Here is a 27,308-nt window from a genome sequence, read left to right on the forward strand (position 1 = left end):
CTTCATCTAGGAGTTGCTGAGATAAATATGTATTCTGTGGCGAGACGCTAATTGGCTTCTGCGGCTGTAATCAGTTTGGAATTGGGGATGGTAGTGCTTGGAGAAGAAAAGCACCCGCTTGCACTAGACAAAGCGTCTGATTAGGCCGCACTTGGCAGGTACATCGTAAGGCACAGCTGTGTGTATTATACAGGAGCCCAACAGGATTATCTGCCTCCTTCACACATCTACAGCCCCTCAGTGACATGATGTATTCTCGTACTTGTGTCATGGGCATGGGAATTGATTAACACATTTATTGCCATATTCAACAGCGTGAAATAGGAACTGATTGCGAAGCAGATTGTTGACTGGTTTTGGCAGTCTACCATTCAGGAGTTTTCCAGGGACATTGTAAAATAGTTTTATTCAAACCTGTTCACAATCCCAGTGGTGACAATATACCTTAAAAGGGGCCTTATGAAGGACAATGTCTTAAGGAGGAACTGTACTTGTTGCCAATTAGAGCCAATCATATTTTCATACTGCATAGGAAATTTAAATGCAAAGGTAGGGTGGGTGGCTATGGGTAGCTGTTGTTGGTTTTGGAACTTTAATGTAGGAGGTCATTTTATCAAATCTGTCAGAAAAAATGCAGCAAAAGTATAATGCCCAGTGGCACTTTATCCTTAAACCTCCTTACAATTAACTGATTGAATCCCTCCCTAGTAAACCCAAAATTATTTCATTTGCTGAAAAAAAAGCCAAAACATTTCCAAGACAAGTCTTCAATGCACCACAGAGAGTACATCTTTCTAGAGATATCAGTGTTGTATGAAAACATGATACCCTTTGTGAAATCTGTTGATAATGATTTCCACGTCCATTTTGGGCCAAAGAAGAAATGTTAGAATGTCTGGCAAAAACTTTCTACCGGCATGGTTATCACTCTTTGGGCATGTAAACAATACTGTAGATGATCTGTAGAGGATGTAGATAGATGATAACAGCACACATACTATATGTCAATCTATACCATTTAGACCTACTGTAAAAAATGGTCTGGCATTTTTAGTGAGTGTCCACCCAAGTTGCTTTGTGTTGGTGGCTTGCACATAATGGTGCCAAATGAGGTTGTTATTCAAGGTTGATGAGAAGTGAGCTGTTAAAAAGTGGATTGCTATATCTATGAATCACACACTAAACAATGCTTGTTTGGTATTTAGGGGCCTAATGTGTGCCAATAAAGAATTTTTTACAGTGTTGTAAACCATTCATTGCCAATAAACAATATGACCAGAAGTAAAAGAATAGATAAGAGCACTAAACCAATGATCAGAGAGTTACACGCGTTAGTTAGTTCCTGTTGAGATGCACAGAGCAGTATAGAGCATTACGCTGCTTGAATTCTGCACAGATACACTGCTCCTGATTAATGTTCTTTCTAGTCAGTTCCCAATATGGGACCTATCAGTTCAAAATTATTCAAGCCCTGATGAGTGTCACAACCTCCACAACCCATTGGCTGTATAACCCATCTCAACATGAACTAATAAGAGCTTGTTTGGGTTCTCTGATCATTATTTTTGTCTTATTTTTTCTTTCACCTTTGGACATTTACTCTTGGTTCTCCAGCCAGAGGCATCCTTCCTGGCTGGAGCTGCCTCACCAGTTCTTTTAGGTTGCAAAATTTGGATCATCTTACCACACTTGCATGAAAATATTTACAGATGATACAGTGCCTCTTATGTACACTTCCTACAAAACAAAATAAATCCATGGATTAATGCTGTTTACACCACCAAACCTCTAGCCTCTTCATCTGCATTTCACAGCAGGGATGGAGATTCATGAGCAACATTCCCAGTCTTCAGTAATTCAGTTTTAGCTTTTTGCTCCTCTAGTCCTCTGCCGCACTCCATTGTTCCTCTTGTCAGCCCCTATGTCACTTCAGGACATAATAGCATAAGAGCGATGTGGGGGCCAGCAAGAGGATCCACAGAGCGCAGTAAGCAGTACTGACATCCAACACACTTGGAAGTGTGTAAGATATGAAACCCCTTAACGTAGCTGTGCTGTGCAACCAACCAAAAATTCTATGAATGAGCACCTAGTCCGATACTCGTAAAGTATCCTGCTTTTGTTTTTTATTTCATTCTTAATGGCTCTTACATTTGCTAATTACTGTATGTCCTTAGGATGTCCAACATACCAAAACGTCGATATGCTATGAATAAACAATGCTCTGCTATAAGCCATGCATTTCTTCCATTATCTCCCAGCTGCAGGAGCTGGCTCTCACGGTTGTGAGCCACCACAAACGTAGTGTTTAAATACTCCAAAAGGAGAGCCACTCGCGATGAAAACCAACTTCTAATTTATTGAAGGCAGGCAATCACAAACAGTCCACCTGATGCCAAAGAGGCCATATCAAAGTGTGTTTGCACATCATACAGACCTCTTTTTCAAGCTGCAGTTACCTCTGTGTAGTTCCTAGGTGATCCGATAACAGTCTAACTGAGGAGTCCTCAAGGCCCAAGGGCTCCAAGAACAGGAATGTATGGCCAGACCTTCCAGGGAGGGTGGGGTGGTGCCAAATATTCTGGGGGGAATAACACTGAGCATAGTAAACTGGTTTCGACATATAACAGGTAGTGCGCCTGTATCAGTCTTTCTTTTTTTTTTTTTTCTTTGTGGTCTTTATGTACAATTACGCTTTAAAGAAACAAACAAAATTGGCAAAATAAAGCAAACACCAAAGCTAATATATAAGTTTGTCAGAATATAGACAGAGAGAGGAAGATTTTATTAACTTTCTCTTATCCCAAGTCCTGCATTAAAATGATTTGGCTTCCGCTTACTGCTTCAGGTTGTTAAACTCGATCATGCTCTCCTTGGAACGATGTCAAAAAACACAGCTAACTACATTACAGAGAAGTCTGCTGATGTCTTTTATTGATTCCTGACTGTGGAATGCCCAGGAAACATTGCTTTAAGGAGGTTGTGAAGTATAACCCCCCCCCAACATAAAATAAAGCAAAGTTTACAAAAAAAAGGCTTGTTAGGTATGATTTGTATCTAAACTGACAACAAAATGAACACTTATTGTTTTTGAGCATTGATGACTATTAGTTTGGTAATAAGAGTTTAAAAAAATGTGTAGTCTGTATTTTATAGCTGAACTGATCTAATGCAGGCCATACATGGGTTGAATTCTGAAAGAATTTTCTTTTGAAAATCGTAACTACTAAATTTCTTTCCACTTTTGCACCATTAGTGGCTGATTTTTGTGCAGCCATTGAATTTGAGTGATCTGGCATATTGGACATTTTTTGGAAAATGAACTAATCTCTAATCAGTGATGAGAGAATCATGCGATAAATATAACTGAAAATGAGCATGAGCATGATCTGGAAAGAAAAGAACATTCCCAGCCATGAAAACTCTTTTCTGTAGCAAAATGAGGTGAAATTGAAGTCTTGGTTGGTCAAATTTCAAAATCAATGGTGGCACCATCAGATTATAAATCACATGAAATTCAGAATTAGACCCATGTATGGCTGGAAAATTTAGAATCATGATGACATGGGAGTAGGCACAACTGCATCATCTTTATCAGAGCCAACCATGTGGTCTTAAAGTGAAGCAGGCACAGATAGATAACAAATTATTCTGGCACCCTGTTTTAGGAGTAACATTTTTACCTTCTGAAACTAGGAGAATTTGATTACAAAGACAGTAAATGATAATGACAGTAAAGGTTTCATTTAGTCTGTAGTTGCATATCTTCAGGTTAAAGTGGGCCTTTACTCAATCATTAGCCATTTTGCAAGACTGGATAGAAAATGACAGAAGGAATATAATATCTTTCCTGGAGGAAATGTTGCTCCAGACTCCCTTCAGTGCTAGGCATGTATGAAGTCTAGAAATGTTATGTATTTCAGTTCTTCTGTTACTCTTATTATTGGTTTATGAAGCTATATCAATAATATGGCTCACATTGCTTTTGAGTATAAGTCCACTCTAATGTTTTATAACAGAGGTGTCCAAGCTGCAGCCCAAGATGGCTATGAATGCAACACAAAATCGTAAACTTACTTAAAAATGTTGATTTTTTTTTTTGTAGATTTCTTTTAATGTGTTTACATACACATGTGGCCGAAGTGTGCCTTTACTGGACTTTTGTAAGTTTTATCTTCCTATAGAAAAATATCCCACCCTTCACAATCACACCTCATTCATGTCATCAGATTTTGGAAGCACCTATATTTGTGAGCAACTACTTTCAAGATTGAAGCACACAAAGGGCAAAATTAGGACCAAACCATTTGATTGAGAGAATTGATACTACATCCATTGAACCAGATATTGATGTGATAGTTTATCAAAAACAGTGTCATATATCACATTAGTGTTATGTTGCTCTCTTTTACTTTTATAATAAATAATATTACAAAAAAATAATAAACTGTATTACTCAGATAGGTACATTATCCATGAACCAGCAAACACAAATGCTCCTGTGCTTGGGGTTGGATTCGATGCAGGCTACAACCAAATTAAGAATGTCCTGGAACATGCACACCATGCTGCCCTCAATAGACCGGGGAAATCCAAATATACTGAATGAGGAAAGAACAAACAGAGGGCGCACAGGCCTAGTGCATTGCCATAAAAATTTTTAATAAGAAATAAAGTAGGTGTTGTACTCACAAACGACAATAAAGTCAAAGCACGTCATAAAAGAACAGTAAGTAACAGTCCGCAATAGGGAGTGTGGACATCCAATATGTTGACGCGTTTCGCGTTATTAAACATTTTTTATGGTAATGCACTAGGCCTATGCGCCCTCTGTTAGGTACATTATCTATATCAGTGATCATTAACTTTGATCTGCCTGACTTTTTCTGCTCACCAGCTGTTCTTATTGTTAGTGTATTTAATATGTGGCCCAAGACAATTCATCTTCTTTCAATGTGCCCAGGAAAGTCAAATGGTTGGATTTGGTGGAATGGGTTGGTTTTAAACATGTACACTAGTTTCCAGGGAATGTACTATTTTGTCCCCAGTTACACAGGTTGTATTTCCGCCTGTAGTACGTGAGCTGGGTTTTCAGCTTGACAAGTGGGTCTCGCTCTGTGTTGCATGATCTTTGACATTGGCTCCACAAAATGGGACCGGCTGTCAAAATGACCACTAAGCCTCGCAGATTAAACCTGGGGAGGTGCTCTCCCCAGGTGTACATGGTTCCAGGGCAGCAGTTTGCAAGGCTAATCAGCAAAATTGAGTTAGAAGCATGTACCATTGGGGGAAATTTACTAAAGCTGTAGCACTCAGAATCTACTGCAGCTGTGCATGGTAGCCAATCAGCTTCTATCTTCAGCTCGTCCAGTTAAGCTTTGACATTAAAGCCTGGAAGCTGGTTGGTTACTATGAAGAGTTGCACCAGATTTTGCTCTCTCTAGTTTTAGTGAATAACCACCATTGTGTGCTTTCTATACATTGCCAGTCCTGGCTTGCTGGTCATGGTAATACAGTGGGGCAAAAAAGTATTTAGTCAGCCACCAATTTTGCAAGTTCTCCCACTTAAAAAGATGAGAGAGGCCTGTAATTGGCATCATAGGTAGACCTCAACTATGAGAGACAAAATGAGAAAAAAAATCCAGACAATCACATTGGCTGATTTGGAAAGAATTTATTTGCAAACTATGGTGGAAAATAAGTATTTGGTCAATATCAAAAGTTCATCTCAATACTTTGTTATATATCCTTTGTTGGCAATGACAGAGGTCAAACGTTTCCTGTAAGTCTTCACAAGGTTGGCACACACTGTTGCTGGTATGTTGGCCCATTCCTCCATGCAGATCTCCTCTAGAGCAGTGATGTTTTGGGGCTGTCGCTGGGCAACATGGACTTTCAATTCCCTCCAAAGGTTTTCTATGGGGTTGAGTTCTGGAGACTGGCTAGGCCACTCCAGGACCTTGAAATGCTTCTTACGAAGCCACTCCTTCGTTGCCCGGGCGGTATGTTTGGGATCATTGTCATGTTGGAAGACCCAGCCACGTTTCATCTTCAATGCCCTTGCTGATGGAAGGAGGTTTGCACTCAAAATCTCACAATACATGGCACCATTCATTCTGTCCTGTACATGGATCAGTCGTCCTGGTCCCTTTGTGGAGAAACAGCCCCAAAGCATGATGTTGCCACCCCCATGCTTCACAGTAGGTATGGTGTTCTTTGGATGCAACTCAGCATTCTCTCTCCTCCAAACACGACGAGTTGTGTTTCTACCAAACAGTTCTATTTTGGTTTCATCTGACCATATGACATTCTCCCAATCCTCTTCTGGATCATCCAAATGCTCTCTAGCAAACTTCAGACGAGCCCGGACATGTACTGGCTTAAGCAGGGGGACACGTCTGGCACTGCAGGATCTGAGTCCCAAGCTGCGTAGTGTGTTACTGAAGGTAGCCTTTGTTACGTTGGTCCCAGCTCTCTGCAGGTCATTCACTAGGTCCCCCCGTGTGGTCCTGGGATTTTTGCTCACCGTTCTTGTGATCATTTTGACCCCACGGGGTGAGATCTTGCGTGGAGCCCCAGATCGAGGGAGATTATCAGTGGTCTTGTATGTCTTCCATTTTCTAATTATTGTTCCCACAGTTGTTTCGTTCACACCAAGCTGCTTGCCTATTGCAGATTCAGTCTTCCCAGCCTGGTGCAGGTCTACAATTTTGTTTCTGGTGTCCTTCGACAGATCTTTGGTCTTCACCATAGTGGAGTTTGGAGTGTGACTGTTTAAGGTTGTGGACAGGTGTCTTTTATACTGATAACAAGTTCAAACAGGTGCCATTGATACAGGTAATGAGTGCAGAACAGAGGAGCCTCTTAAAGAAGAAGGTACAGGTCTGTGAGAGCCAGAAATCTTGCTTGTTTGTAGGTGACCAAATACTTATTTTCCACCATAATTTGCAAATAAATTCTTTCCAAATCAGCCAATGTGATTGTCTGGATTTTTTTTCTCATTTTGTCTCTCATAGTTGAGATCTACCTATGATGCCAATTACAGGCCTCTCTCCTCTTTTTAAGTGGGAAAACTTGCACAATTGGTGGCTGACTAAATACTTTTTTGCCCCACTGTATCTACTAGAAAATGTGTAAGAAACAAATATATGTAAATAAATGGTTAGCACTTCCACCTGGCAGTACTAGGGTCGTTGGTTCGAATCCCAGCCACGGCACCACAGTTTGCATGGAGTTTGCATGTTCTCCCTGTGCCTGTGTGGGTTTCCTCCGGGTACTCCGGTTTCCTCCCACACTCGAAAGACATGCTGGTAGGTTAATTGGCTCCTGTCTAAATTGTCCCTAGTATGTGCATGTATGAATGTGAGTTAGGGATCTTAGATTGTACACCCCTTGAGGGTTAGGGACTGATGTGAATGTACAGTATATATATGTGTAAAGCGCTGCGTAAATGGACGGCGCTATATAAGTACCTGAAATAAATAAATAATAAATAAATATATTGTCTATTTATTTAAACAAGTATTTGAACAAACAGTCAAGGGTGAAAACGTCCAGTCTGTGAATTACTATACAGTATTGTTTATGTCTGTCTCAAAGCAGGAATCATTTACCCCAATAATCAATCAACTCAATAACCAACATAGGGTTGCTGCTCATGTTCAGGAAAATTGTAAATTTGTCTTGGACATTGTAGTTTCAGTTCTGAAAAGCTAAAACCAAACTTCAGTAACAGTCCAGTGCACTTAAAGCAGAACTCTGGGGAAAACGTCTTTGTATGTCCTGGTTGCTGATTTCCTTCCTTCATTGCATATGTCATCCATCTTCTGGTTCATGTAGTAGTTGCGCTGAAATAGCCTATTCATTTTCAAATCAAACCATTAATTCTCTTTGGTCTCCTGTTTGTAAGACCAGAGGCTACTATGCCTCCTATTCCACCAGTCACTAGTCTTGGGACATCCCTTCTGTAGTTCTTACTCCAGGAAGCAGTGATGTAATTCAATGAAAAAAAAAATAAAAAATTTATAGATATATCACAAACTCCAATTCCAACTGCAGCTGTTTATTTTTTGTGTGTTTAATGATGTCATTCACCCCCACTTGCAGTGGTGGGTGGACCAAGACTCTCAGACACATTCAACATGTACAGGCCTAGTGTACCCACCCACATTCACTACAATTCCCTATGGTTGATGGGAACTATAATTTCCTTTTACTGCAGAGAGAGCGGAGATGATATGGTGTAATCCCGGCTGTTACACCTTCTCCTTTGCACAGCAGATGCTGTTATCTTTTGAATTACAGAGACAAGGTCATGAAGAAGGGCTTGTTCACACTTGACTACATTTCTAACTCTTACCAAACACTCCTATAGCTTTAGTATGGGCGTTAGACAGGTGTTAAGGAACTTTAGTATGGGTGTTAGACTGGCTTTTTACAAGCATTAAAAACAATCCCCAAACACCCTATGTGCAGTTTTGAAGCATTTTATAAGTGTTTGACAAGCGTTAAAACCACACCACAAACTAAATTAACTGTAATGTTATTAACGCTCCGCAACCACACTGCAAATGCCCCACAAACACCTGCTGGTGGGTTTGAGGAGCTTCACCATAGACTCGGCCTTTTGGCTAAGATCAAGTGTAGTATCTGTTCTTATCAGCGTCCAGTAGGGGTGCTCCACCATCATTCCTGCTTGCGGGGATATTTGGTTGTATAGTACTCCTGCTGGTAGGATGGGGGTCCTGATGGTTAATACAGGGCGGAACAGAAACCGAGGTGCCCACAGGCAGTTGGGGCCCGGGAGTAATTCCCCCCAGGAACGCCAGAGGGGCCCAGTTCCTCCTGGTTTGAACGGATCTACCTTGTCTGGCCAGGGGCCGGGGAGGCAGTGAGTCTGCGGAACAGTGCCCCAAGAGTGGTCGCCTCAGGGGTGCTCTTAGTAGCACATGGGGATGGGATCCCAAGTGTGAAACGTGCACATGGTCACTGATCCAAACACTTTTTCTGCACTGCGCCTTTTAGGGCTAGGCCTTTTGGCTAAGTCCAGCGCAGTTTTTATGCTACAGGCCTCAGGGTCTAGCCAGTGCACAATTGCACGGCCACTTTTTTATTTTTACTTATTTATTTAATTTATTTTTCTCCCACGTTTGTTTCACTTTTCACTTATGTGTGTGTTTTTTTTCTCACGGATGGTAGGGAGTGGGTCCTCGGGCCTACCCAGAAGTCTAGGGGGAGGATGTGTGGCCCTTTGGTTCCTTCCTCCCCTGTCCCTAGGGGGTTTTCTCTTCGGGAGAGCCCCCTTACCTAGTACTTGGTGGCTGGCTTAGGCTAGCCACAAGGAAAGGGGTCCACCAGGCCTTTTGGCTAGGAGGACCACATGGGAACCTTAGTCCCTGTCAGGAGCTTTGTGCCCCGTGGGATCAGGGTAGAGATCCTACCTCTTTGGGGGGTGGACAAAGCACACCCCTAAGTGCACTTTTTTGTGTTGGTTTTGCACTAGCACGTTTTTTGTTCACTTACGGGTTTTTGTTTTTTCGCACTTCCGCGGACTTCAAAAAAAAAAATAGACTTGAATGGGAGGCGTTGAAAGGCTTCAAACTCCTCCCGACTCGATATGAGGCTTCAATTTTGAAGCGACGTAACGCTAATGCTTCTTGTTTTAATAATGTGAACAGCACTGTGTGCTGCCAATAGTATCATTTGTATAGGCATTTGAGGAGCATTAAAAAGGCCCCTCAAATGCTTGCTTTCAATGCCAATGTGAACTAAGCTGAAAATCCAATGAGATCTTTCTCCTAAATGGTAAGGAGTTTTATTAACTGTTTAGTGTTTTGTGTAGGAGGGTGTACTAATGGGTGATTTTTTTGCCTCTCCTGGAGTTACATCATTAACTAAATGTGGTCAGTGACATCAACTGGGATTCCTGAGTGACATCATTAACCAAATTTGATCAATGACATCACCTGGGATTGTGGTGTGTCCGACCCACTGAATTTGGTCACCATTGATTTCAATGCATTTTAGGCTTGGAGTTTGGGTTTGGAGTAAATCCCCCTCAGATTTAAAGCAACTGCACTTGCAGTGCACACTATATTTACCTTTAGCAAGTAAACCCCAATGTGTTAACCATAAGATTATTTGCTTTTGCTATCTGTGGCCTGCATAAAAACATTTGTTTCATGAGATAGCTCTTTTGTTCTGTATCATTTTCTAGTGGTAAATGTTTTATCTTTTTTATCTCCTTTCCACAACCTTTAGCTGCAACTGTTAAAATGTTAAGGTACCTTTATCAGCTAAAACTGTACATCCAGTCCAGTCAGTATAAATCATGTACTTTGAAGCTGATGGTCATAAAGATTAGTATATGTCAAAATTTTGTCAATTTAGACCATTTTAAATCCAGTATTTGTTGTGCTGTACTGGTATTGGTAGATCTTGGCATGGGACTGTTAGGTCTTATCATTTTAACTTTTACTGCCCATTATGTAAGTATCGAGATTTGGGGTTCAGTAGCTTAAAGCGGAGCTGCAGTCACACCAGCCATCCTCTCTCCCTTGCACCGGCATCTTCAGTGTGGGCACCCGGCTGTGACAGCTTGCAGCTTCATATCTGGGTGCCCACTGCGCATGCGTGAGTAGAGCTGCACTTTCAGAATGGTCCCGTAGTCTTCTTGGACCTGTCATGTGTCCAAGAAGACTACAGAAAGAAAGGGGAGGAGGACAACTTCTGCTTCTGATCGCCTAGGGGATCACAGCAGTAGTGGGAGCGGGTACCTGGCAAAATTGAGTACCTGCTTCCCAAATGTGCCAATCCTTAATGGGGAGTGGGAGATGAAGCCTTAAAGTGGAACTTCCCATTTTGGGTGGAGCTCTGCTTTAAAGCCTAGCTCTGCCCCAAGAAAAGGTCTTCTTTACCACCTCTCACATCTAGCTAATATGGCTTTAAAATAAAAATGTGTCTAAACCTCATATTTACTTACCTGAATTCATGGTCAAAGGACCCTTTACGGCAGGGACTAGTAATGTAAAACAAATGAAAGTGTCACGCTGCTAGCATGAATCAATACATGTAAATATATGAATGAAAACGTGACTGATAGTCCCAAAAGATGATAAAACATAAAAATAAATGCAATTCTTCAAAAAAATACAAATAAGTGAAAAATCTTCCTGGTGGTGATTGCACCCACAATCCCAGTGCTGTAAATCTTCAATACATGTGAATCATCACAGTGAACATAGACTTCCAGGTGGACACTCCCCTTCTCGCATGGACCTGTATGTGGACACAGGTCAAACAAAACATTTCTCCTATTAGTGGGGGTAGCACATAAATTGCTCCTCTGTGCAGTCTTCCCCTTATGAATCACCACTGGACCTTCACAAATGGCACCTGATTTCAGTACAGCCTACACTGTGGATAAAGCTTGACAACCACAAAGTAGACCATAGTGCAGTAGGCTTCTTTAAAAAACATATATTTATTAAAACATATGAGCTCACATGATAGTAGTGTTAAAAACGCATGAAACAGTGGTCAGAATCAAATAATGGAGAGCAAGACCCTGCCTGTCGGAAAGATGTAGGAGCGCTGACGTCACCTTACGCTTATCGTCACTCATCATGTGACTTCATCAGAGCTACCTCTGATGAAGTCATGCGGTGTGTGACGATATGCGTTCATATGCTTTATTGGATAGATTTACAGACGGAACTCACCCAAAATGTAACTGAAAAGAAAGCTCATACCTCACAACTTTTTGAGATGGGAACAAGGGACACCTATTATCAAATGTATGTAGACATAGGACACCCCCCCCCCCGCGCAACACCCCCATAAAGGACAATTATACAGAAAAAAGATTAGTTTAACCTTCAAGTGCTTTTTTTTTTTTACCAGTAATATTCCTTTATACGGGCTTATGAAGTTTACAAATGAAACTATTTAGAAATTGGATGAAAGGTTTAGCCCTGTGAAACACTTTTTGAAAGATGAATAGTGCATTTTATATACAAGTATATAGATCAGACTGGAAAGAAGGACAGAGGGACTTTGTTTCAAATCAGGGACAGTTGGAGGTATGCATGAGCTACCTAGGCTTTTTGGTGACAAGGATATGCATGGGATTTTTGTTTGTTTTGTTTTAAACTTTACAATGTTGGATTGTTCTGCACAATCTGTTTATCGATGTGTGGCCACCCATTGGGATTAAGCTTGTTTACTTTTTTGGCTTTTGGGCTGATTTAAAGAACTGTATTTCCATTTAGCCTGTCAGTTTCCAGATTAATGTTACAGTGTAATACTAAATTCACTCTAGGCAGAGTCAAGTTGATTAATTGCCATACAGCATTGTTGAGAACGCTGACTCTGTGGGGGAGATTTACTAAAACTGAAGCACTCAGAATCTGGTGCAGCTGTACATGGCAGCCAATCAGCTTCTAAATTCAGCTTGTTCAGTCAAGCTTTGACAATAAGGTTCCATGTACATGGGACGTTTGGAAAACACTTCTGAACGCTGGAAACTGACTGCTGGAAAACATAGGTTAAAAAAACATCAGTTTAGGCATGTTTGCATACCGCGTTTATGCGAGTTTATGCGCGTTTATGAGCGTTTGCATTTAGAAGTGTTTTTTTTAAGATAACCTTAGGAGACCTTCCAACATGCCCAGAATGCACTGAAAAACAGTAAATAATTAACTATTTCAGACATTTTGAGAGAAAATAGAGAGAGCAGAAACAGAGATATCTGTATGTGTTGAGATGACCTGTCTTTTCTGGTTGTCTTCACTATGGATCCCATCATGAGCATAATGCAGCACGTTCTACCATTTTTTCCTTCACGCAAAACCTGGAACTGACTGCGCTGGTGTACCGAGTCCATTTGAATATATGGAAAACACTTTGCATGCATTTCTGATGATGAAAAAAGGCTTTGGACAGCATTTGGGTATGGAACAGTTAAAAAAACGCTTCTAAACGCAAGCGTTTAGAAGCGCTGATAAAATCTACTCCTGAATGCAGGTTTGGTGCATTCAAAAAAACAACTGTAAACTCAACTGCCTGTAAACGACTGTAAACAACATAATGTACATGGACTCATAGGAAAACCTTAGGGAGAATTTAGGGGCTGCTGAAAAAAGGCAGAAAAGTTCTTAAACGTGAGTTTATCAGCTGCAGTGTAAATGAACCCTAAAACCTGGAAGCTGATTGGTTACTATGCAGAGCTGCACCAGATTTTGCACTCTCCAGTTTTAGTAAATAGCCCCATTGTCCACAGAAGCCATGCAATTTTTATTTGAATCTTGGTGTGCAAAGGCATTTGGTGCACTCAAAGTAGATTTACATCCTGTATGGCTAGGAATATATTTAAATGAGTTTTTGGTACTTGGAGTTCAGCTTTAGTCCTCATGCACACTTGATGTTTTTACAGCGGCTGTTTTTGGCATTTTACATTTTTTTCTACATCCAGTAAACCCCCCAGCGTGTTATCATATGTGTCCACGCACACATCGACTGTAATCAACGTTTTGTTTTGGCTGGAAAAAACCCCAGGACTAGTGGGTTTCTAGAGACGTTTTTTAGCTGTAAAAATGCTCTAATGTTGAAAAACGTGGCAAAACACTGTAAAATGCGGTAAACTGCCGCAAACTGCCATTTTTGGACTTTTTTGACCAACAAAAAAAATATTTTTTTGTTTAAAAAAAATGCAAATGTGGCAAAACTCCCCTAAATGCTAATGCAAAAACGCTTAAAAAAGCTGAAAAACACACATTTTAATGTGACTTTACACCATTAACGTTACTAGTGGTCACTCCGTATTATGAGATAGATCTATTCACTCTAGCGCTGCATGTTTTTGTATATGAGTGTTCTGAAAACGCCCAGTGTGCATGAGGACTTAAATTTGTATTTACTGGGCAAAATTCTGACAGATGTGGAATGAAGCCACAGAAACCATATTAAATTTGGAGGACAATACTAAAAAAGGAGAGGTGGTACGGGGAACAACCCTCATGCGCAACTTCTAAGTGTTCTGTAATGGGGTCTAGGCTCAGAGAAGTTTTCATTGCCTCAGTGTCACCGAACTATCCCCAGAGAGATCCTCACGTCAGTATCAGTGAACTTCCCCAGAGAGATCCTCACGTCAGTATCACTGAACTTCCCCAGAGAGATCCTCACGTCAGTATCACTGAACTTCCCCAGAGAGATCCTCACGTCAGTATCACTGAACTTCCCCAGAGAGATCCTCACGTCAGTATCACTGAACTTCCCCAGAGAGATCCTCACGTCAGTATCAGTGAACTTCCCCAGAGAGATCCTCACGTCAGTATCAGTGAACTTCCCCAGAGAGATCCTCACGTCAGTATCACTGAACTTCCCCAGAGAGATCCTCACGTCAGTATCACTGAACTTCCCCAGAGAGATCCTCACGTCAGTATCACTCACGTCCTCACGTCAGTATCACTGAACTTCCACAGAGAGATCCTCACGTCAGTATCACTCACGTCCTCACGTCAGTATCACTGAACTTCCCCCAGAGGGATCCTCACCTCAGCGTGGATGGGGAAATCTATTGATTTGTCTCATTCAACCTAGAGGGGTCATATGGAGCTGGTGCTGGAGCAAAGTCTGAAATAGAATGAGGTGCAGATTAGGGCTTTCATATTGCTACCAGGCAGCAGGGATAAAGCTGAACTGTGGGATAAGCAGACATTTAGATTTACGAAAACTGGAGCACTTACAATCTGGTGCAGCTGTGCATGGTAGCCAATCAGCTTCTAACTTCAGCTTGTTCAGTTAAGCTTTGACAATCAGCCCTCATGCACACGGGACATTTTGATAACGTTGGTAACATTAGCTGTGTGAAGTCACGTTAAAAACTTGAGTTTTTAAGCTTTTTTTTAGCGTTTTTGCATTAGCATTTAGCATCATTTTGCCGCGATTAGCGACGTTTTCCCACTTTTGTACGCGTCTGCATTTTTAGCATTTTTTAGAGGTTTTTTTTACCAAAAACATTTTATTCAGTCAAAAAAACATCCAAAAACGCAATTTTGCAGCGTTTTACTGCATTTTGCAGCATTTTTCAGCATCAGAGCATTTTTACAGCTAAAAAACTGCTCTAGAAACCCACTAGTTTTGGGGGGTTTTTCCTGCCAAAAAACATCCCAGCCAAAAAACGTTGATTACAGTCTATGTGTGCATGGACACATAGGATAACATGCTGGGGAGTTTATTGACTGTAGAAAAAAAATGTCAAACACCAAAACAGCCGCTGTAAAAACGTCAAGTGTTCAGGGCTAAAACCTGTAAGCTGATTGGTTTCTATGCAGAGCTGCACCAGATTTCGCACTCTCCAGTTTTAGTTAATCAAACCCTATGTGCCATCTTTCAGACAAGCTGGCAATTTAAGGAAGGAATTGAAGCCAGATTTTTTTATATCAGTTTTTTTTTATCAATACTTTGTATTGATATTACACATTTTAAAAGAAAATGCTATTTTTTTCATAGTTTCAGTCTGATTAACAAAACTGTGATCTTTCTTTATATGTAGATTTTCTTTCATTACAGGAAAAAATGCCGATCTATGCAGGTTTGGTTTATTGTCTGATAACTTCAAGCATAGTTTCAGGACAATAAGTAATAACATGTTCTCTTATAATATCATGTAGAATATCCAATGACAATACGAAGCATAGGTGAAGCTGAGAATTGGAAACGTTCAGCTTCTTCCATGGTGACTATTGTGCTGATTTGAAGTCTGATAATGAGTGCCCCATTTGGGTAATATTACTGGACTGTGGAGGGTCATGGACTGTGAGTTTGTGGGTTTGCAGGGATCCACCACATGGTGTTAATGAGCCACAAAGTCACATTGTCTTCAGTTTTATACTATAATATTTGATAATCCAAACTAAAGCCTTAGGGTGTCTTCCAAAACTGAATGCTCCAGGTAAGGCTTTATGACTGAAGTGCTTGAGGCCCTGCAACGTACAGTCACAGAAACCAGATAAATGGCCCTAAGCATGATTGGATCGGCTAAAAGTGTGACTGCCGCCTGCGGCAGTGGATTCTGGCTATAGAAAATATTTTATCTATGGATACATGCTGGTGGGCTAAAGCACAACTTGTTTTTTTTTTAACTTTTGGGAGCTCTGTCTACAACATCCTTAACTTTTGTTCTTGTCTAACCCTAATTGCACTTGGAGATAATGCTTCTCCTGCAGAAGAAGCAGTTTAATTACTCCTGCAATATGATGTAAACTAAATAAAAAATGCAAAAGGGGAGTCAGACTTGTGAGGCTGGTTACTAAACATGAGAACACTTGTGCAGAGATCTCCGGGACAGCCTTTATCAACCTAATACAGAGGAACCTTTGAAGCAGGGGCGGACTGACCATTTGGAAACTCGGGCACTGCCCGAGGGCCCGGGGTCAGTATGGGGCCCCATGAGATGCCCCTGGTACCTTTTTCATAGGCTTTTTTGAGTTTGGGCAAGGACACAGGGGCCCCATGATCCCCTATTACCCAGGGGCCCCATGAGTTGTCAGTCCGCCCCTGCTTTGAAGTAAATGTCATGCTAAATCTCAGTCCCATGAAGACTGAGATTGAGCTCTGCAGTCACTTTTCCAGCAGTTGCTTTCTTATTCCAGGTCACAATCCTGCGCAATGTCCTTTTGTCAGTTGACCATGTCGACCATGCTTATGCTTATCAGATGATGCATTTTAATTGTGTCCCCCTATTTTCTGCACAGCCAGGTGTAGCAAGCGTACACCCAGAGATGGACGCGGTTCAACAATTTTGGCTTCAACCTCCATCTTGGCAAAGGGTCAACCATCTTGTACAAACATATTCCCCCTCATTCTCCCCCTTCCTCTCTGTTCATACACAGTGACATATGGCCTGTGTGTTAAAAGTGTCACAGGCGGGCCAGGGCACAGCAGGGAGCCCCGAGCTATAAAACATTTTTGAGCTGAAGTGCCTGGTTGTCTAAGAGAGCTGTGCAATCTAGCACATCGTAAAGGACAACCCGAGCCTTCCCAGGAGCTCAAAGACCTTCCAGAGGAGTGGAGACTAGATAACACTTTTAAAATCCATTTTTTCCCCTATGTCTTATATCTTGGAATATGAGAGACTTACATAAAAACCAGGCCTATCTTCAGATTGCCCACGAGAAGACAGTTTGATAGGTCACACTCCCTGACTGGAATACCTAGGAAAGCAGAAGATTACATCTCTGGAACCCTTCAAATATGTATTTCATATTTCATATGTAACCGTTCCTCAGAGGCGTCTGCATCCTAATCTACCCACAGGTGGAATGTCACTTGTGCATAGGGAAAGTTAGGAGCAAAATATGAACTATAAGAGATTTTGGCTCTAGTTTAGGTCTACACCCAGACCTTCCCTCCCTAAACTGGGCATTGGTCCTTGACTTCAGAGACACCCCCTGTTGGGGAACAACAAAATGGGCTGTCAGGCCTAAGAGAGGAAGATGAAGAATTCTCCCGTTTAACATCAGAACCAATGTGGGAGACCTGCCCTTTTGCTTTGAAACTTGATCTGCAAACCCAAGGCTGATTGGCAAGTACTTTAACCCTTTAACCTCCTTTCTGTTATCTATTTGCTGTGCTATTTTTCTCTGTATATTTTTATATATATTGGTTACATCTTTTTTCTGTAAATATTTTTATTGCACCCTTTTAGTAATAAATCTTTCCTTCTGAAAGTGTTGAACTGTTTCTATAGCTCTTTATTGCAAGTTACGAATTCCTGCCTCTAAAAGAGCGCTACTGTGTTTGTTTAACCCTCTACATAACCGGTCTGCGGTGACCGTGCTATACAGATGATTATCTCAACCATTATAGTGTTATTGCTGAGATTGGCAAGTTTCCTCTTTCTCTGTACAAAAAGGAGGTGGTGGCAGTGTGAAGGGTTAATTGCGTAATTAACCTGACCCAGTAACAATCGCTCCCAGGCTGCTGGTACATCGATTGTGGTCCAATTAGCTGGAAAATCGTTGTGCAGGGTGCAGCTGGGCATGACATTGTTATGCACATGACATCACGGTTTTAGATTGGCTAGTCCTTCGGTCACGAGTTTGGTGAGAAGGTCAGGGGTCTGACACCGCGTTCGTGACACCAGGCAACACTTCCACACTTTGCACATTAGAGTCAGTAAACAGTCCTTGAGCTTGGCTTTTGTGGTTTTGTTTAAGGGATAAACTTGGATGGGGTCTAACAGTATATGGGATGCCCAAGGAACTTTAGAACTTGGAATTGTAAGAACAAGGAACTGTAGGACAACTCCTTAGCAACTATGTACAAAAATGCAAATAGCAACAGTCTTTTCTTGAAAAGCATTAAAGGCTCTTAGGTGTACCCACCTCAGACCCCGGATGATTCCTTCTCTTCACCCAGCTGTCTGAGGGTATCCCTGAGCAAGGGGGCCCAAGAGCTGCTCATTGAACAGTCCCAGAAGAGAAGCTAGTTGGGTGTTACACCTGACCGCCCTCTGCCCTTATCTGACCCAGGGGATGTTAGAGTACTCACACTGTCCTCTTCTATAAGCTTAGTGGGTTGGCGGCTGCCTTCAGGCCTTACTCTGGGCTGGCTCCTTCCCTGCTACACAGGCTGTCCTCTCCAGGAGACGTTGAGGCATTGAAGATTGTCTCCAGTGATCTACCAGTAGGTAGGCTTCCCCCCTTTCCCAGGGCCCCCTCCCGGGCTACACATTTCAACCTCCCCCAATCCATCTTCCACCACATACTGCCCCCTCTCCCCTCTGTGGGCTCTGTGATATTTGATGATTGTTCTGGTCACCAAGCCCAGCCTCCTGCAAGGGGATTGGCCAAGGTCCCTCAAACAAGCAGATCTGGGCCTCCTCCCCTCCTCCTCCCTTGTTCCATAAAGTTCTACAGTTTCTGGAAAGGTGGGAGGGCTCCAGAAGTCCTGACCTGTAGAACCTCCCAGCCTGTCCTGAGGTGAACTCACTACCTCACTCCAAGGCTGACTCATCTGCTACACAGCCTTTATCTAAAAAACAAAAAACTCTAGCTAACCTGGAGGGAAATACATGTATATGCACGTCATAACCTTTGATACTGTACCTTGTGACACTGCAAAAAAAATGGCAACTTCAGTCACAGGGGCACCAGCTAAGCGGGCACCAACAATCTGCCCTCTTTGAAGCTGAGAAAGCTCTAACATGACTCCATATTACTGGCAGCATACGCAGTGAATGACAAATGTGAGGCTTCCCGCCGGTTGGCTAGGTGTCTCATCACACAGTGTAAGCAAAAGAGTATTACATCACTTCTGCTTTCAATGGGAAACATGTCATCACTTTTGCACCTGCAAATCATGTGTGTTCCAATTTTGTTGTCTAACCCCTGTACATCACAAGGCAATAAGGTAGATGTGCCTGCTCAATCCCTCCCATTTCAGCATTAATTAAAGCTAAATGGAGCCCAAACAGGCTTTTCATCCATCAAAATATTATTTTGCTAAATTGTTAGTTATCAGCTTATCCAGAGTTCTACAGTATTGAAAAAAAATCTTTTAAGTTAGCCTTTTTATGGTATAATTTTTGATAATGTATTTCCCTTTTTTAACTCTCTGATTTGTTTACCATTAGATATGAAATCCAGGCTAGCATGGTACAACATTCTTTTTGAATTATGAGGATAAGTAAGGAAGGAAAGATGGCACTTTTCTGCCATTACTGCATGTGACATTAAGTTGTCTTTTGTTCTTTATTTAAGTTGCACTGAATGTAATGATACAATCCCAGTGCTATGAAATATACAAGTGAGTATGAACAGGAAGAATTTAAAGTCATTACTGGACAAAATGGTCTGTCATTCAGAATAGTTAACATAAAAAGCCAATATGATAGCAGAACTGAACTTATCTTCTTGTGAATCTTGCTAGGAAACCACAGTAGGACATATGCAGAAAAACCTCCTGCTGCATAGTTATACTGATGAACAGACTCCAGCCTGTCTGGGCTCTATCTGCATCTTTTCATAGAGATTATCTTAGAACTCATTTATCATATGCTTTGAACGCTGTGCTTAAAGCATATCTAAAGACATTTTCAAAGTGATTTCCAATATTTTTTATGTGTAGCTTTTATTAAAATAATACATTTTGATCCTGCCAATAAGGTCCTTTTTCGGTCACCTGCCAATCATGCACCTACTTTTTCGTCCTGTCACATGCTTCCCTTGTGGGGACCTCAATTGGCCCTGCAAACACACAATATCCGCTTGGCCACCACCCTATAGTAGAAGTACTGCTACAGGGCAGCAGGGCTGCGTAAAGTCACGTATATATACGTGATTTGCATTTCCGGATAGGGGGTATCGCGCTCTACCCATGTCGCTATTTGCAGCTAGGGATGTCAATCACCAAGTCCTGGCCAGCAATTGGTGATCGCCGTGTAAACAACACAGATCTCTCTGCTGTCAGCATGGACATAATGTTTGGTATCTGTCTGCACAGCACAGAAATACAAAGCAGCATGTTTCCCTAGTAAAACACAGCACACACAGTTAAACACACACAGCACACAGTTAACCTTTGATTGCCCATACGTTAACCCCTTCCTGCCCAGTGTCATTAGTACAGTGTCAGTGCTTCTTATTAGCACTGTTCACAGTATTAGTGTAACTGGGGATGTCATTTGCAGTTAGTCAGTTCCCTCCCAGTGTCAGAATGCCCACTGCAGTCCCACAGTCCCTCTATAAGTCACTAATCGCCACCATTACTAGTATAAAAAAAATGTAAATTAAAATTCCAGTATATATACTGCCATTTGTAGACGCTATAACTTTCACATAAACCAATTAATTTACACCCATTGGGATTTTTTGTTTTAGCAAATACATGCAGATGAATACATTTTGGCCTAAATTTATGAAGAAATTAGTTTTTAAAAATTTTTATTGGATATGTTTTATAGCAAAAAGTCAAAAATATTGTCTTTTCTTCAAAATTGTTGGTTTTCTTTTGTTTATAGCGCAACAAATTAAAAACAGGTGACCCAATGCCACAGAAAGAAAGCTCTATTTGTGGGGAAAAAAGGACATAAATTTCATCAATGTACAGTGTTGCATGACCGTGCAATTGTCAGTTAAAGTAACGCAGCACTGTATCGCAAAAATGGCCTGATCAGAAAGGGGGGATAAATCTTCTGGAGGGCAAGTGGTTATTTAGGCATGCTCCACCATGGTCACTCTCAAACTGCCAGTCCAGAGCAATGATATGCAGTTATCTGAAGAAGTTCAGATATGTAGACAGAAAAGTTGTGGAAAGAGGCTATAGGAGATCAGAAGCATTAAGGTGTACAATAAGAATGAGAAGAAGTGAATTCAGTATTTTATGATATGTATCATTAACATTAATTGTTCTTTAGCAAACTAATAGGGGGATTTACTAACATTGTAGCATGCACAATTTGGTGCAGCTTTGCATAGAAACCAATCAGCTTCCAGGTTTTATTGTCAAAGCTTAATTGAATAAGCTGAAGTTAGAAGCTGATTGGCTACTGTGCACAGCTGCACCAGATTCTGAGTGCTTCAGTTTTAATAAATCTCCCCTAAAATTTCATTCAGTTAGACTCTCTGTTTAAAAAAAAAGACTGGGTAAATATTGAAGCCAGTACTGTGTGGATTACTAGTAGGTGTAAAAAAAAATGAAAAATGACCAACTGAGGGAGGAAAATTGAACAGACATCCTACTGCAACACGATTTTATTTTTTTTCAGAATAAATATCAGCTTTCCTATTGACTTCTATCGTCAATAGCAAGTTGCAGCAAAAATTGCACTAGTGTGAACCAGACATAAGAATGATGTCAGATGCACAAATCCATCACTTGACAAAAAATGGTAACAACATTATTGCTAAAGTGGCTGCAAGTCTGTCCCTATGGATCTGCTCCCTCTGTTGGTGAGGCAGCAAGATGTGCAGCTCTGTTGCTGGCCTGAATTCTGATGAATCTCGATTGCTAGCAAGCAACATCTCCATTCAATAGGAAGAAGCAGACAGTTTCTTTCCAATCCTGCCACTGGCAATTTTGACAAGTCACCAGTAGCAGGACTGCTAGCTGCAGAGTTACCTTCGAAACTTTGAAGAAGGGAGTACGTCTCCAGAAACGCGTCAGCCTACCTCATTAAGGGTCTCACCACTGACTCTTTGTCTCTGTTTTATCCCCTTTGGTTTGTGAGTATGCACTTTATGCTTTTTAAGAAACACATGTTTCACTACGGTAATGCACAAAGTGTGCGCCCTTTTTTTTTCTTTTCTTCACCAGTACCAAGGTTTCCCGAACTTCTAAGGGCTGCACCTCATTGAATGACAGTTACAGTATCCCTAGTCAACATGAAGATTTGAGCGCTGGTTTCGTTTTTTGGACTGCAGAGCAAGGGCGGACTGACAACTCATGGGGCCCCCGGGCAATAGGAGATCATGAGGCCCTTGTGTCCTTGCCCAAACAAAAAAAAGCCTATGAAAAAGTACCAGGGGCATCTCATGGGGCCCCCTACTGACCCCGGGCCCTCGGACAGTGCCCAAGTTTCCAAATGGTCAGTCTGCCCCTGCTGCAGAGTTACCTGTCTGACATTAGCTTTAGAAATCCAACTCAAAGAGTTTTTGCTGTGAACTTTAATCTTTAAGAAAGAATTAAGTCTCTTTTACTGCTTGTTAAATATTATAATGTCCATAGCCTGGGCACAGGTGCACTTTAAGTTTGTCTCATTAATATAATGTATGTCTTGTCCATAAGCATGATGAGTCAGGAATTCATTAGCCCCTTATTGACCTCCAGTAATTTGTACTAGAGTGATGAGACCCATTTTTACCACCTACCCATCTCTCTCCCTCGATCTTTTACCATAGTTAGATGACATTATGCTATAAAAGCAAGTACATTGGTAATCACAGTGCCTGAACAATTTTAGCTTTTACATACAAATTATAAAATAAATGCAATTGGTCATAGGCTAAGCCTAAAATCCTAATTCAGTGTAGCGTTTATGTGCAGAGATGTGCAAGCAGGATTAACCACATCCAATCACCTGGGGAATCAATGTTTAATCATTGATAAAATCAATGATATGCCATAGAACAATCTAGAAAGTAATTTCCACAGGCAAATGTATCATAGGCTGTATAATAAAAATGTCAAATTTTAAGGAAGACTAGAAAACTAGTGTAGGATGTCTAATGAGAGACTTGACCAGTTGGATAACTTTCAGAAATGATACACAGCTTTTAATGTTGTTTGTTGGCAATCAAGTGTGTTATTATGTACTTTTTAATTTTTTCTTAGAAGAGCTAATAATTAGAACCTTAATCCATTTTGACAACCATTGACTCCTAACTTCTATTAGCTGTGCTTGGTCACATTTAGCGTGATGCAGTTTATTGGTATAGGCATAAAACAGACAGGAAAAGAGAAAAATTTTACAGTTACTTTTGCTACAGAGAGGTATAAATGTAATAGTAGCTATACAATGCAATTCAGCTTTTATTCAGGCTGATATAATAAAAGATTTTGTTTTTCAATAACATTGTTCGAACAATGGTTCCTTGTTTGTGTGCAGTATTTTGTACACTTAACAGTACTTGCAATGTCCACTCTGGATTTACCAAACCAGAAAATCTCTTATACTTTGATAGGAATTGATTCATCATACAGACGGATTTATTAACATCATTAATTCATTCAGGTCCTTAGAAGTAACAGGGTTTTTTTGTCTGTATACTACTGGGAAATGTTTCTGTGTTTAATTGTATTCACTTTTTCTATCACCTTTCTCCTGGTATTTGAACACATATGTCATTCTGTCTTTAACCTGATTCATACAATTGTATAGCTAAGCATTTCCCCACTAGGTGCATCCATTGGGAGGCATTCATTTCTTAAACTCACCACTTCAGAAACAAGTTCAGCCATTTCTCCAAGGATCAGTGAATTTCATATTGATAGATTGTGAAATGAAAAGACATCTTAAAATATATCCACTAATATGTATGGAGCAACACTGTGTTACCAGCAGCAAGTGTGGAGTGCAGCAAACTCCCATTAAATAAAACACGTATCACAAAGCATACCATGTTCTCCCCCTCAGATCTAACTGCAAGTTATCAACTATTTTCCACAAACGCGGTCACTTTGATATTATAGTATCAAAGACACTACAATAACAAACGTGTGCTGTATTTAAAGTATCTAGTTGTAGCAACTGAAAGAGACAGAAAGTAAAATCTGCAACAATGTAGATATCTCTCATAGTCTGCTCTCAGCCAGTAATCCTCTTAATGTGGGTAAAAATGTTGTTTCTTAAAGCGGAGTTCCACCCAAAAGGGGAAATTCCACTTTAAAATTTGTTCCCCTACTCCCCATTAAGGATTGGCACCTTTGAGGAGTAGAAGGGGAACGGGTACCCAAATTTGACAGGTACCCGCTCCCACTTCCGCTGTGATTGCCTAGGCAATCGGAAACGGAAGTTGTCCTCTTACCCTCCCTCCCCGAAGTCTTGTGGGACACGTGACAGGTCCCAGAAGATGACGGGGCCATTCAGGAAGTGCAGCGCTACTTGCGCATGCGTAGTGGGCACCCGGCTGTGAAGCTGCAAGCTGTCACAGCCGGTTGCCCACACTGAAGATGCCTGCCTCCTGGAATACAGGACAGCTGGTGAAATGGGCTGCAGTGGGGCAACGCGGGATTGTGGGACAGGTGAATGGCTGGTTTTTAAAAGTCAGCAGCTACAGTTTTTTAGAGTGAGTAGAACTCCACTTTAAGCCCAATACACATGGGCCAAATATCTGCCTAAATCAGCTGGTACAATAGATACCGGCTGAAATTCAGCCCATGTGTACAGGTCTTTGTATGACGGAAGCTGATCTCTCGGCCGACTTTTGTCGAATGAGCTTGCTGGAAAACCAGCAGCCAATCAGCATCCAATCAGCACTTTCAAGCCAATGTCTGCAAGCACTGACCAGTGTGTTCTGGCAGGGGGGCAGTCCCCCTGTCAGAACACGATAGCTCAGCTGGGAGATCGCTGTACCAAAATCGCATTGTTTGTACAGCGACCTCTTGGCAAGCTCCTCAGTTTTTTTTTTTGTTCAACCCGCTGGGCTGAATGAAAAAAAAAAAACCTACCATGTGTTCCAGGCTTTACTCTTAAGATATAATGTGTTCTTTGCTCCACTGTTAACTTATTTTCTGCTAGATAACAAATTGGATCCATATTTTTTCAGTGCAGACTTGCAAAATGGAATTCCAAAACTGTACAAGCCTGTAGCAAGCTGGTATTTATTATCCAGCCAAAAATTTAATTTGGATCCAAAGTGGAGTGCACAGTGTGCTTTCTGAGAGATATATATTGCATACATTACTAGCCATAATGTTTTCTTTTCCTTTTTTTTTTTACAAAAACTGTGAAATCAAAATAAAATAATTAATGTGACAGTATAGCCCTGGCCAAAAGTTTTCAGAATGACACAATTAATTTTCACAAATTTCACAAGTCTGCTGCTTCAGTGTTTTTAGATCTTTTTGTCAGATGTTACTATGGTATACTGAAGTATAATTGCAACCATTTTATAAGTGTCAAAGGTTTTTATTGGCAATTACATTAAGTTTATGATAAGAGTAAATATTTGCAGTGTTGGCCCTTCTTTTCAAGATCTCTGCAGTTCACCCTGACATGTTGTCAATCAACCTCTGGGCCACATCCTGACTGATGGCAGCCCATTTTTGCATAATCAGTGCTTTGAGTTTGTCAGAATATGTGGGTTGTTTTTTCTTACCTGCCTCTTGAGTATTAACCACAAGTTCTCAATGGGATTAAGATCTGGGGAGTTTTCTGGCCATGAACCCAAAATTTCCAAGCCAAACCCAAAAATGTTCTCCGAGCCATTTAGTTAGCACTTTTGTCTTATGGCAAGGTGCTCCATCATGCTGGAAAAGGCATTTTGTCACCAAACTGTTCTTGGATGGTTGGGAGAAGTTGCTCTCGGAGGATGTTTTTGTACCAATCTTTATTCATGGCTGTGTTCTTAGAAAAAATTGTGAGTGAGCCCACTCCCTTGGCTGAGAAGCAACCCCACACATGAATGGTTTCAGAATGCCTCACTGTTGGCGTGACACTGGACTGATGGTAGCGTTCACCTTTTCTTCTCCAGACAAGGTTTTTTTCTCGATGCCCCAAGCAATCAGAAAGGGGATTCATCAGAGAAAATAACTTTACCTCAGTCCTCAGCAGTCCAATCCCTGTACCTTTTGCAGAATATCAGTCTGTCCCTGATGTTTTTTAATGTTTTTCTTGGAGAGAAGTAGCTTCTTTACTGCCATTCTTGACACCAGGCCATCCTCCAAAAGTTTTCCCCTCACACCTGCCTGCTTCCATTCCTGAGCAAGCTCTGCACTAGTGGTGCCCCGATCCCGCAACTGAATCAACTTTAGGAAATGGTCCTGGCACTTGCTGGACTTTCTTAGGCACCCTGAAGCCTTTTCCTCTCCTTGAAGTTCTTGATGATCTGATAAATGGTTGATTTAGGTGCAATTTTAGTAGCATCAATATCCTTGCCTGTGAATCCCTTTTTGTGGAAAGCAATGATGACTGCACATGTTTCCTTGCAGGTAAATTAATATTTTTGTCATTTTCAAAACTTTTGGCCAAGGCTGTACATGGTACCCAAATATCAATCAAATATACAGAAAAAAAACATAAAAAGATCACTAACGGAAACAAACTAAATTACCCTATACACAGCGCAACCCGCTCCCCCCACACTTTTTTTTTTTAAAAAGGTAGATACACATGGTCATTCTGTAGTATTTCCTTAGCAGAATAGAATACTTAACAAAATCCTTAGATATTAAAATACCAATAAAAAAAGGCAAACTCCCTCTGAGAACAATAAGACACCTAATACATAGATGTTCCAATTAACAGAATTATCTAACTCATGCCTAATGCAGGCCATAGATGGGTCGTTAATCGTCCGATTTTTCAGCTGAAAGAAAAATCGGCCGATTTTCGTACCGTTAGTGGATTAGTTCGTCGGACGTTTTTCATGTATTTTGCACTTTCAGATTATCGGTTATGTTGGGAAATATGCTGCCGATTTGGCCGATCAGACGATTTTCCCGGCAATGATGGCCAAATCGGATGATTGTTTTAACAATAACAAATCTGCGCATGAGCTGTGACCTGAAAGGGACAGAAGTTATGGGGTGAACTTTATGATTTAGTCGGATGAATTTTTTTTTATTCATTGGTGGCAACGTCGGCC

General features: G+C 41.1%; 1 protein-coding gene and 1 pseudogene across 2 annotated transcripts in view; both read left to right on the forward strand.

The window, feature by feature from the left end:
- Window positions 1-27,308, forward strand: part of TACR1 (tachykinin receptor 1) — a 368,725-nt gene that overhangs the window by 72,273 nt on the left and 269,144 nt on the right. The gene's annotated exons all lie outside the window — the stretch shown is intronic.
- On the forward strand, window positions 8,613-8,727 carry LOC149454689 (U2 spliceosomal RNA; annotated as a pseudogene).

Source organism: Staurois parvus, unplaced genomic scaffold, assembly GCF_062004578.1.
Source record: "Staurois parvus isolate SC_StPar_1 unplaced genomic scaffold, SC_StPar_1.0 ptg000420l, whole genome shotgun sequence".
Lineage (NCBI taxonomy): Eukaryota > Metazoa > Chordata > Amphibia > Anura > Ranidae > Staurois > Staurois parvus.